This window comes from Aptenodytes patagonicus, chromosome 2 (assembly GCF_965638725.1).
Source record: "Aptenodytes patagonicus chromosome 2, bAptPat1.pri.cur, whole genome shotgun sequence".
NCBI lineage: Eukaryota > Metazoa > Chordata > Aves > Sphenisciformes > Spheniscidae > Aptenodytes > Aptenodytes patagonicus.
In genome coordinates, this window is record NC_134950.1 from 130802058 (window position 1) to 130814472 (window position 12415).

A 12415-nucleotide genomic window follows, 5' to 3' on the forward strand; every position below is an offset into this window, starting at 1 on the left:
AAACCCATCATATTGTTTAATAGTCTTGTAATGATCACACTACCCCGGAGGGAAAATGCTTAAAGGGAGGAGGCTCTTGAGTGGCACATTACAGGATCTCTCTCTCCACCTCTCTTTCTGCATTTGTTACCTAATTAAGTCACGCTAGATAGAAAATAACTATGAGATCTCCTTCTGCCAGCTGAGATTAAGCTTTGAATGCCTGTGAGCTCATTTGAACTTCAGTTAAGTGAGGGATTAAAATATGTTAGGAAAGTGATTTGTGAACAGGCTTCCTGTGGGGTCAGAAGAGCCAGAGCAGGTTCTTGGTACTGTTTGACTGTAAGGAAACACACTGTGAGATTTCTGGACAAATCAACCATGCACGAACTTCTGTGCTCCACTATGAAACGGGAGATGGCGTTGCAAAACCTCCAAAAGCTTCTTTGGGAAGAAAGGGGGAAGAAGGACAACCAAACCCATGGCTACCTAGATTCAGTGGTCATCAGTTCATTTTGAGGATCATCACTGGCCTCTACTCTTAGCAGATAAAGCAACTTTATTTTCTGTGCCCAGTTTCCTAACTTGCATCCATTTTACAGGACTTTCTGCATTCGTGCAGATAGGAAGATTGATACTACCTTATGATTATGCATAATGCTGTGTGAAAATATCTGCAACTTTAAAATATCTTGTTTGGTTTGGTCCATGTTTTTCTTTTCCATTTCTGATTACTTAAAGGCTTTTCGAAAGTTTAATTTTTCTTTAACATGTTTCTTTTCCCAGTTCGTTGAGACAATACAGCAAAAATCAATCCCAGCATCAGTACTTGTGGCAGTCCTGAATTTCTGTTAATTACAACTTTCTCTAGTGCCCAGATACTATTTTTGATATATCAGCTAGCTCTTAGAGTGCTATCTTCTCACAAGCTTGCTCTTGCACAGTCATAGGAATTGACCTGATAAACTAGGCTTTGATGTATGCTTTAATAATTTCCAGTAGTATGATAGTTTAAGATCCAAAGTTTTTATGCCAAACTTCATTAGAAATTGACCACCATTTAGTGAGATCTATTTGGACCAATACTGTTCGACACATAGGGAAAGCAAGTAGGTAATTTTCTGGATCATTTAAAAGCTTTTCTGGATTTTACAAACTGTTAATCTTACCAGATTAAATCTCCAGTATCTGTATTACTGTTAATTACCATCTCTCTATATATTATTATACTTATATACTTACATAGTATACTATTACTGTTACTATCAGTACAATACTGTTTATGCTATCCTTTTTACACTCTGCAGAGATTCTTGAACAGATGCAAATAAGCAGGTGTAACAGGGAACAATTTTATCAATGATGTTAGTAATTTCACAGTGCTCCAGAAAGTGCAAAAGAACACAAATTAAAAGCAAAAGAAATTTTAAGTTTATGAAACAGAAATTGAAAGCAGTACAGTTTCCTCCTGAGTGAAAGGACTAATTCCTTGCATGGTGGTAAGGCTATTCTCTTTTCAGGAATTCAGTGATTATTGCTAGGCAATACAGCTAGTTGTACAAATGGTTCCCATTGTGCTAGGCAGACAGCTTTAAAACGATCTGTGAAATCCCAAATATACTTGAAATGCTGCCTTAACAGTTTCTACAACTTGAAAAAGATCTGCAATGTTTTCCTGATGTAGAAACTGGGATTTATACAGGTTTAGCTTGAATTAGCAAGCGGTGCTTCTCAGGCTGGTCAAAAGCAATGTGCTGGTACTTTTTTAGCAGACTCTGTTATAAAGAAAGACTATCTGTCAAAACAGAGGTTAAAAAAACAGATTTTTTTTAATATATGGACTTGAATAATAATACTTTCTGATGCCTTGACCAATATAAGTTTTAATAGTTGTATTTTGCATTTTCAAATTACTTCGACAGTTTCAGTAGAAAGAGTATTTTTTCTTTACTACTAGTATGAAACTGTTGTGCAGTTTGAATACTTTGTTCCATGTAGTTAAGTGGGAATGGAGGTGACTGTATTTAAACCTTTCCATAAAAGTGATGAAAAGCTCTATATAATGTAAGATGACAGTGGTGATTATTGCTTTGTTTAAATGGCGTTGGCTAAACAGGTTTCTTTGTTTTTCCATTATATATTCCAGCTTTTAATTTTTATTTTTTTTAATGTTTAATTTTCTACTAGATTGCCTCTCTCATATCACTGTTCCTGGAGAAATCTGGAATAAGCCTTTTTTTTCCTGATTAGAAGCCTAATAGAATACACTGCTATTTTTTTTCTCTGTGGCTTACTCCCTTTTCCAATTCAAACTTCACCTAGACGTCTTTCTACCATGATTCTTTCTGAACACCCAAAGAAGAGAAGAAGAAAATTTGCTTCTTAAGAAATGGAAGTTGCATTTTGGCAATGCAGAGAAGCTACGTGGCTTGCACTGCATATGGCAGCTTCTCTATTCCCTTGCTTGGTGTTTCATGGCTACTTCTATTCTGGTGCTTCATAAAGTCAAGGAGACTTTCAGCCAGAATGATTTGTCTTTTGAGGCTCAGGTTAATTAGCTGCTGATACTCTGTTTCCCAATAAGTGCATTGCTGAATGAATGAAATGAGAACTGAGCTGAGACAGACTTTTCACTGATCATCAGCATCTCTGTGGCCATTGGTGTTATGGTGACAGACATTTCTGATTTAATGGCGCTTTAGGAATAAAGCTAGTTGCAGAAGAAAAAAAAAATCCAGTGCAGCTAATCTGAGTTCATATTAAGTATATGGGATTTGTGCAATGATATGATGGTTCAGTTTCAGCAAAATAAATCCAGAAATCTGGATATAAGAAAGACATTGAGGTGCTGGAGCACATCCAAAGAAGAGCAACAAAGCTGGTGAAGGGTTTAGGGCACAAGTCTGATGAGAAGCGGCTGAGGGAACTGGGGTTGCTTAGCCTGGAGAAAAGGAGGCTGAGGGGAGACCTTACCGCTCTCTACAACTACCTGAAAGGAGGTTGTGGGGAGGTGGGTGTCGGTCTCTTCTCCCAAGTTACAAGTGATAGGATGAGAGGAAACAGCCCTAAGTTGTGCTAGGGGAAGTTTAGATTGGATATTAGGAAAAAATTCTTCACTGAAAGGCTTGTCAAGCATTGGACCAAGCTGCCCAGGGAAGTGGTTGAGTCACCATCCCTGGAGGTATTTAAAAGACATGTAGATGTGGTGCTTAGGGACATGGTTTAGTGGTGGACTTGGCAGTGTTAGGTTAATGGTTGGACTTGATGATCTTAAAGGACTTTTCTGACCTAAATGATTCTATGATTCTGTGCAGGAGTAGAAGAAAATTTGCTGGTTTCTCTGCTGACTCGCTAGCCAGCTCTTGGGCAACCAGTCTGTCTGGATAAATTAGAACACTAAGATTATTGCTATTGCTATTAAACAAGTAAGGACAAAACAGGAAAATATAAAGGACTAGATAATTTAAGTGTATTCAAATCAACAGGGGCCCCCATGAAATTCAGTCTAGAGAAAGGGTTCCCAAACTGCAGTTCTAATAATAATTTGTGGCTCTTCGTAGTTGGATATGGATGCTGCCTTCAGGTTGGCATAGAATCAGGACAGTGTCAATGATGGTGGCAATAAGAAAACCAGGTTTGGAAATTACTGCTTCAAGGAGTTCAGAAAGTATCAGGGACAAACTCTGACCAACTAGCTACTGACTTTGAGAGCAAATGGAGGATCATGGAAATCCCAGGTGGCTGGGAGAAGAGAAGCTGTTAATGTGTACTGTTGAATGAAAGCCTGAGGTGGTAATATATGACATTGGGCAAAAATATTAAGCAAACAATTTCTATAAGTGCCTAAAGAAATAGTTAAAAAAGAACATAAATTAATTAGTTAAAAGAGAACAACATAAATTTCTTAAGAATAAACCATGGCGAAACAATCTAATTCTCTTCTTTAACTGAATAACTGGTTTAATAGATAAGAAGAAACTGTAGGTGTAACATATATCTTGTCGGAAGACTACTCAGATGTTACTGTCCACACGACATTCTTCTAAACCAACTAAGAAAATGTGACAAGATGTAATCACCGTGAGTTGGATTCACACATGATTGGAATGGTTTATGATCAGCGGTTTGCTGTCCTCCTGGAAGGACATGTCAAGCCATTCTTTTTAGAAGCCTATCCTGATCTGTTTTTATTTAATGTTTATTTTTAGTGGCTAAATCAAATTCATGTTCACTTTTAAATATCAGTAATATGAAATTCAACAAAGATAAATGTTAAACATTACATTTGAAAAGAAAATGTCAGAGCCTATGCAGAGTATTATAGAAAAATATCTGAAGATTTTCACTGAATCACACATTAATCATGCTCCCAGGATATATCAACAGTAATTTTTTTTTATTTTTTTTTTTTAATTGGACACAGGAAGGGGGTTCTCTTCACTAGGATGACTTAGGCTTGTGCAGCTTGAGTTCGTGTACTTTGTTGGTGACTTAAAAGATCTAACCAAAGGCAATCCAGAAGAAAATGAAGAGTTTTAGAAAATGTGATGGGCAAAGAAAGATTAATTTGGTTTGTTGAGATCTGCTGGAATAGTGTGTTTCCAGTATAAATTGGTTTTAGAAAGAGAACGGCAATCAGCTTTTTCTTATATCTTCTAGGCATAAGAGAAAAAGCAGTGAACTTGCATACCAACAGAGATTTACATATAGATGTTGGGAAAATAGATCTTTTCAGTACAGGAAGGTTTTGAAATGCCTGTTAGAGAGTTAACTGGATAATCGCCATCATCTGTCATGGTAGTAATACTTTTTAGTCAAATCTGAAGTCAGCTTTTGGTGCCCAGTTGATTTTTACACTGCATTGCTTCCTCTCTTGATTCATTTCTGTGTCTCAGGTGTGTTTCCATGAAGGAAAAGTGCAAGAGAGACACGACAGCATATAGGACCTATGCCCTGTATGCACCGTATGTCCTGCTTAAAAAAGAAATTAACCTAAGCTTTAGAGCATCAGACATTTTTGTTACCTTTATCTGCCAACAGCTAGTAAGCTAACATTAAAAGAAAGGAAAAAATAGCTGGAAAGACTACTCTACAATCATCAGAGTACAAGAGCAGATAGAAACAGACAAAACAACAACAAGGTAGGAGTTCTTTGGAAATACAAATGTCAGTGCTAAAAGGAAAATATATTTTTGCAAATCTCAGTAGACAAAAAATGTATTTACTTGGTGGTTATGGTTTAGAAAGCTTTTATTTCTTAACACAAATAATACTAGGTTTTATGTCTTGACTTTTATGCTAAATTTACACAGTTAAAATCCAAAATGGGATAGATTAGTCATAATTAGTTTTCATCATCAATAAATGTTATTAGTTTGCTTTTTGCCACATTTGTCTTGATTGAAGGATATTTTCCAAAGTGAATTATTGGGATAGCCTTGCTGCAAAATAATTTCTCTCATGTGATAATATAGTTATGAACTTGTTATAAAGAACATGTTATTAATTACTGTAAGTCAGAAGAGTTCTTTTTATGAGTTCTCAAGCTGCAAATTGGACTTCAACAGTACATCCCCTATGTAAAACTGAAGGCCTGATCAACTCCGCTTTACCAAATATTCTTTGCTGGCACTGATTATAAAATGTCTGTTTCATCATGTGCATACATTTTTAGTATTAAGGAATATTTTTTACTTAAAAAAAAAGAATTCTTTTTTTTTCCTGTCCTGAGAGGGCAGAGATTGATTTTTGTCAGCTGGATGTGACATATGTTTTAAAATAGTCTATTTATAAAACTTCTTTAGGTAATCTGGAAAATAAGCATATTGATTTAAGATTGTTTCTTTTGTTAAATGAAAGTGAAATATCCTTGTGAATGCATTTTCTCTGTTCTGAATAAGTGCCAAATGCTTAGAGTATTTTAAGCACTTGCATCTAAAAAACCCTAAAATTAAAAATAGCTGAATTTCCACTAAGTGCTCCAACATGCTGCTAAACAGAAGGCAATTTTCTAGTACAAAACCTGACCCTATTCATATTTCCTCATGTTTGTTTTTTTCAGTTGAATGGGAGAAATGCGAGTACCCTGTTCATTATACTGTTTTAGTACTGTAATTGTGGGGTCTACTGATGTAGTAAAGTATGAAGTCAGCCCCCAAATTCTGAAGCTGAAGGAGGCTGCACTGGAGCTGAGTCGCACATGGCAAGAACAGGGGACGTGATAAAGAAATCTGAGTTTGTCTGCATGCACTGCGCAAGCTGTCCTGTACTTCTGAGCATGAATTCGTGTACCTGTGTATTTGAATGGACAATATGTACATGTGCACTCTGCAAATTACGGGAGAAAAATTATGACTAAAATTTGGGTATTTTCTCATTTTTAACTCGTCTATGTTTTAAATAATTCAGATTTGGGTTTTGCACGTTGAATCAAAGTAGAAGTATTTCCATGCTCTTTTCATATAGTTGCATTCAAATAATAGAGAGCCAAAAGCATAGTAGGTAGGGTACAGACGACGAGACAGTGATAGGCAGGCGCTTTAATCTAGACTTACGGCCATCTGTATATCTCAGAAAATCTGCTTGGTGGTTTCCTATTTTTACTTCTGGGCTCCTTAGTAGTTATGTATGATTGCACCAGGTAAATGGTGCCTCTGAAAAAATGCTGAATGTTTAGATACATTCATCTGATCAGTCTTTGCAGACACATGCGTTGAAAAGACCAGGTTGGGTGTACAGATCTCTGCAAAGGAAGGATGCATAACTGTAAGGCAGAAGACCTATTCCTAAATTCTCGCTCGGCCTAATTTGGAGCAGATCTTTGAATCAAGCTTTTCCCAGCTCAGAAAATGTGCCATGCTGTTGGGTATCGAGTCACTTAATCTTGAAACTATTGCTTAAATAATTGCATTTTTACAGGAGCAAGAACCTGAACCTTAACCTTAACTCTCTTGCCTGCACATACTGAACATACTGAACTATAATGAAAATCATGCCTTTTTTTTATCCAGTGATTATTTAGACTAAGTGGAATGGGAAAATAGGGTAGGAGATTAAGTAGTCCTATTTCACTCCACCTTGCAATACTGAACCAGAGGGAAATACCCTTTTATCAGCTTGGATCTCATTCAGGCTTAAAATGAGAAGTGAGGTTCGGTGAGAGAATGAAGGAGCTGGGTAACCAGCTGAGCAGCCAAACCATGGAGCTATACAATAGGAATCTGGGGTGTGTTCAAGTTTCTCTCACGTTGCCTAATAAAGTGGCAGTGCTGACTTTGGAGCCTACCCTCTTTAGAGGAAGTCTGTGCTTCCATTAATCCTAAAGTTAATACATAACAAACTCTGAGAAGAGAAATCAAGGCTCTGTCTTCTGTTAGTCCCATTCCTTAGGTAAATGAACTTTCCTTTGGATTATGTAGTAAGTGTCATATGCCTAAAATACTGCCAAGAGCTCCACTGGATATCTAAGCTGGATATAGCTGGTTTTGTGTATTTATCTCTGGGATAACCCTTTTTTGCTTTGCTTTGCTAGCAACAGACTGTATTGAATGTCTGAATGGGAAGATGCATGTCTTTGTTCCCCCAAAGAACAGCTGAAACGTTTTTAAGCAAGTAGTGAACTGTTCTAATACAATTGCCTTTCATGAAAGCAGTTATTTTTGCATTTGTTGATTGACTTCTGATCTCCACTGGAAAATGTATTAATGATAGTGTTTGCTGCTGTTGGCTACTTGTGACCTGTTTTCTCATATTTTCTTTTTCAGGAGGAGGCTGCATGTCTTAATAGAGAAGTTTGTTTCTAACTTTGACAGTATTTTAACTACTGCTAGCAGTCTGCTGCAGCGTCAGTCATAATCTTCCATTAATGGTCATCATCGAGTGATGGAATGATGAAAGCACTGGGTCTACAAGTGTTGTTCAATACTTAATGTAACAACAAAAAACCCAAGGAACAGTTAGTGTTTTCCAGCAAGGCTGCTTATAGGCTTATTTGGGTAAGTACCAAGTCAGTACTGTCTGTTCAGAAACTCCAGATGGGGCATGTTTGAATACATGTAGAATATGCAATTAAGCAGCCTTACAGTCATGCAGTTTTTTCAATGTAAATTTTGATCCATGGGAGGACTTGGAGGATACCCATCTGTCTCTGTGATTTGAGCCCAGAATGTTACCTATGAATTCTAAATCTACACCAGTTTAAAATGGCTCCTTGTGCTTTTTTTTTATGTCCCAATCCAATATTTGTCCATATTGTATGCCCATGCACTGTCACATTGAATTGAGAATTCTCACATATATAAATGTTTCTGTGTTTAAGACTCTTGCTTGATCAGAGTGCAGAATGCTGTCTTCTTTGCTAGGGGACATATTAGAAAACAAAATATGAGCTTGGAAAGTAGAGAATACTCCTTCCCAGTGCTGCAAGGCACCAACAACAATCTTCATCTTAAGCACATCTACACTAGTGTAGATGTACTCAATATAATGTACTCTATAAAGCATGGAGTAAATTAATCTTAGAGATACTGCAAAGTTGAATATAAATGTTCCCTTAGGTTCCTAGACTAAGTCTGGTGTGTTTTCCAAAGTGTAGGGTTTTCTATAATCGTTCGTGTAGCCTCATGTAGCTCTATAATCTTCTATAAGTTCTGTGAGGTTGTGTAATCAGAGAAAGGTATCTTTCTCTGCTGTGACTAAACAGTAAGTACAAGTATTTTCAGAATTTTTTCAACATTATTGTGTTATTTGTATCTTCTGGTTGTGTTATTATTAATGTCATTTTATCACTAACCAGGCTAGATGTAAATCAACTCAGGTGTTGCCAAAAGATGACTGAACCTACCAAAACCTTGTTTGGTTTCCAGTTTTAGTACTTAGCACTCTGTGTTGATGCAGGCCCCAGTCAGTTACACTACGTGAAAACAAATTCTGTCTCACACACCACGCTAGCAAGACTCCAGAAGTTGGTGGTACTCTTTTTAAATCTCCAAAGAGTCTCTTCCTTTTACTTACAGGACTCCTAATACCTGCTCAACAGACAGAGACTAAAGATGAACCCACTTCTGTCGCACTCCTGTGGAAAGAGGAGAAGGACCTGCTGGTGATGACTTCTCTTTGTCTGACAACCTAATGGTTGACTTGTTTAATCAAGAATTAGTGGTTCAAATCCGTCTATTCCAGGAGAGGTTGCAGAAGTCTTGGAAGGTAAGCACTTCTTATTTCAAGTGAAGTCTCACAGGTAGCGTACTATGTGAAAAAATGGATTGATCCCCCCTCCTCAATTTTAAAATAAAGGAGTGAACCATATTCAGAACAGTGAAATGTTTGTCTCTGGTCTTTGGATTCTGTTTCCCTGTGTGGAAATTTTAGAGTTTTACTGCATGTGATCATATTTCCTTTTTTATTTTAGGGTGAGCAAGGAAGTTGTGTAACATTTTGTTCAGATAGTGTTGGCAGGAAAAAATGAAGATTGTGCATGGAGGGAAATAACCTTCATCATGGTTTTTTTTTTCTTCTTTTGTTTAACATAGTGCCCTGTTGCAAGATTTATTTATTGCTTTCACTAGAAAAGCAATGACAAGCCCAGAACTATTGCAGTTGAAATATTTGGTTAATCTACAAGATGCCTGCCTTAGCACATCTGCCGCCATGATGTATTTTCCAATTGCCTCTTGTGGATAACCATGTAATACATCTTCGTATTTTAAAAATACCTGTCCTCTTCAAAGTCAAAAGGGATGAATCAACATGACTTGTCTGTTTCAAAAGTATTATACAAGAAATATAATTTTCTATCATAGTAGTGTTGTCAATGAAGACCTTGGAGATATTTTTGAGTTCTTTGACCAAGCCTTATAAAAATCTGTAGTCAATGGGACATGAGACTTTTGTCTGAACTCTACAGTTTGACATACAAATGAGGTGATGCATTCATAGTGACTAACTAACCATGCATGCACTCTTAGTTTAGGACGTTTAATTATCCAAACAAGTTAACATGAGCCAGGATGAAAAAGGTTTACAAGCCCAATACTTCATATATGGAAATAAAGAATAATTAGATTAAATGTACACAATATAGAAGGAAAAATAAAATAAAACTTGACATTTCTGGTAACCAAAGAGATTAGGAAAAAAAAAGTGAAACTGGTTGTGGAACTTATTTAAATATTTCCTCATGTGGAATCATAAAAAATTGTCTCTAATCTCTTCATACTGAAAGACAGAGTACGCTGGGAACAGATTTTAGTCTTGAGTATAACTGTGAAGTTAAACTCTGATGCTTTTATCTTGTTAGCCAAAGTACTGCAGTGACTGGAGGTATGAAACGGTTTAGCCAGAACGTCTCCTCTTTAGTATCGGATTGATAGTCAATTACAGGTTTAAAGTTATTAGAAGGGAAGAATAGAAGGCACCACTGAACAATATTGGCCCTGCCTTCGTCAGGTCATATTGCTTGAGCAGGAATGGATGACCTTCTGTTTCATTCTGAATAGGCACAGGTAAAGTGATTTGAAACATTTGATGTGAATTTGAACATGACTGGCTTTGCATTTCTTTCAAGGAAATTCTCCAAAAGCATAGCATTCACCAAAACAAGAAAAGTTGGAAGAAGGGGTTTGGGGAAAGAATGAGAGGAAAGAGAGAAACAGAAGCACATACAGAAGAGGATAAATCCTAAGAAAATTAGATACACTAACTATGCTAAACTCACTTTGTTTTTAGCTCTAGCACATGACAGAAACTTTTATATAGCTTTCATGTAGAAAATTAATCTGGGAAAGAGTTAAAAGCCCCAAACTGCCCTACATGTAGGAACCCCATTATTGTGGCCTGAATGAAGTTGTGCTGCCGCTGAGTGCTGCCGTGACGGACATGCTAGAACTTCAATACGAACTGGAGTCAAAGGCAGCCAAGCGGTATGCCACAACGGGTATCACTAATGCATTTTTCTCAATCCCTTTGGCAGCAGAGTGCAGGCCACAGTTTGCTTTCACTTGGAGGGGCGTCCAGTACACCTGGAACCGACTGCCCCAGGGGTGGAAACACAGCCCCACCATTCACCATGGACTGATCCAGACTGCACTGGAACAGGGTGAGGCACCAGAACACCTGCAATACATTGATGACATCATCGTGTGGGGCAACACAGCAGAAGTTTTTGGGAAAGGGAAGAAAATAGCCCAAATCCTTCTGAAGGCCGGTTTTGCCATAAAACAAAGTAAGGTCAAGGGACCTGCACAGGAGATCCAGTTTTTCAGGAATAAAATGGCAAGAGGGACGTTGTCAGATCCCAATGGATGGGACCAACAAAATAACAGCCATGTCTCCACCAACTAGCAAAAAGGAAACACAAGCTTTCTTAGGCGTTGTGGGGTTTTGGAGAATGCATATTCCAAATTACAGTCTAATTGTAAACCCTCTCTGTCAAGTGACCTGGAAGAAGAACAATTTCAAATGGGGCCCTGAGCAATGACAAGCCTTTGAACAAATCAAAGAGGAGATAGTTCATGCAGTAGCCCTGGGGCCAGTCCGGGCAGGGCAAGATGTGAAAAATGTGCTCTACACCGCAGCCGGGGAGAACGGCCCTACCTGGAGCCTCTGGCAGAAAGCACCAGGGGAGACTCGAGGTCAACCCCTAGGGTTTTGGAGTCGGGGATACAGAGGATCTGAGGCCTGCTATACTCCAAGTGAAAAAGAGATATCGACAGCATATGAAGGGGTTCGAGCTGCTTCGGAAGTGATTGGCACTGAAGCACAGCTCCTCCTGGCACCCCGACTGTCGGTGCTGGGCTGGATGTTCAAAGGGAGGATCCCCTATACACATAACGCAACTGATGCTACATGGAGTAAGTGGGTCGCACTGATCACACAACGGGCTCGAATAGGAAACCCCAGTCGCCCAGGAATCCTGGAAGTGACCATGGGCTGGCCAGAAGGCAAAGATTTCAGAATATCGCCAGAGGAGGAGGTGATGTGTGCTGAAGAGGCCCCACATTGGGTGCCAAAAAGGACTATCGTGGTTTAACCCCAGCCGGCCACTAAGCACCACACAGCCACTTGCTCACTGCCCTCTGGTGGGATGGGAGAGAGAATCGGAAGAGTAAAAGTGAGAAAACTCATGGGTTGAGATAAAGACAGGTTAATAGGGAAAGCAAAAGCTGCACACACAAACAAAGTAAAACAAGGAATTCATTCACTACTTCCCGTCAGCAGGCAGGTGTTCAGCCATCTCCAGGAAAGCAGGGCTCCATCACACATAACAGTTACTTGGGAAGGCAAAATGCCATCACACTGAATGTCCCCCCCTTCCTTCTTCTTCCCCCAGCTTTATATGCTGAGCATGATGTCATATGGTATGGAATGTCCCTTTGGTCGGTTTGGGTCAGCTGTCCCAGCTGTGTCCCCTCCCAGCTTCTTGTGCACCCCCAGCCTG

At 38.5% G+C, this 12415-nt stretch overlaps 1 protein-coding gene across 1 annotated transcript in view; it reads right to left on the reverse strand.

The window, feature by feature from the left end:
• KCNH8 (potassium voltage-gated channel subfamily H member 8) overlaps positions 1 to 12415 on the reverse strand; it is a 204339-nt gene that overhangs the window by 2287 nt on the left and 189637 nt on the right. The gene's annotated exons all lie outside the window — the stretch shown is intronic.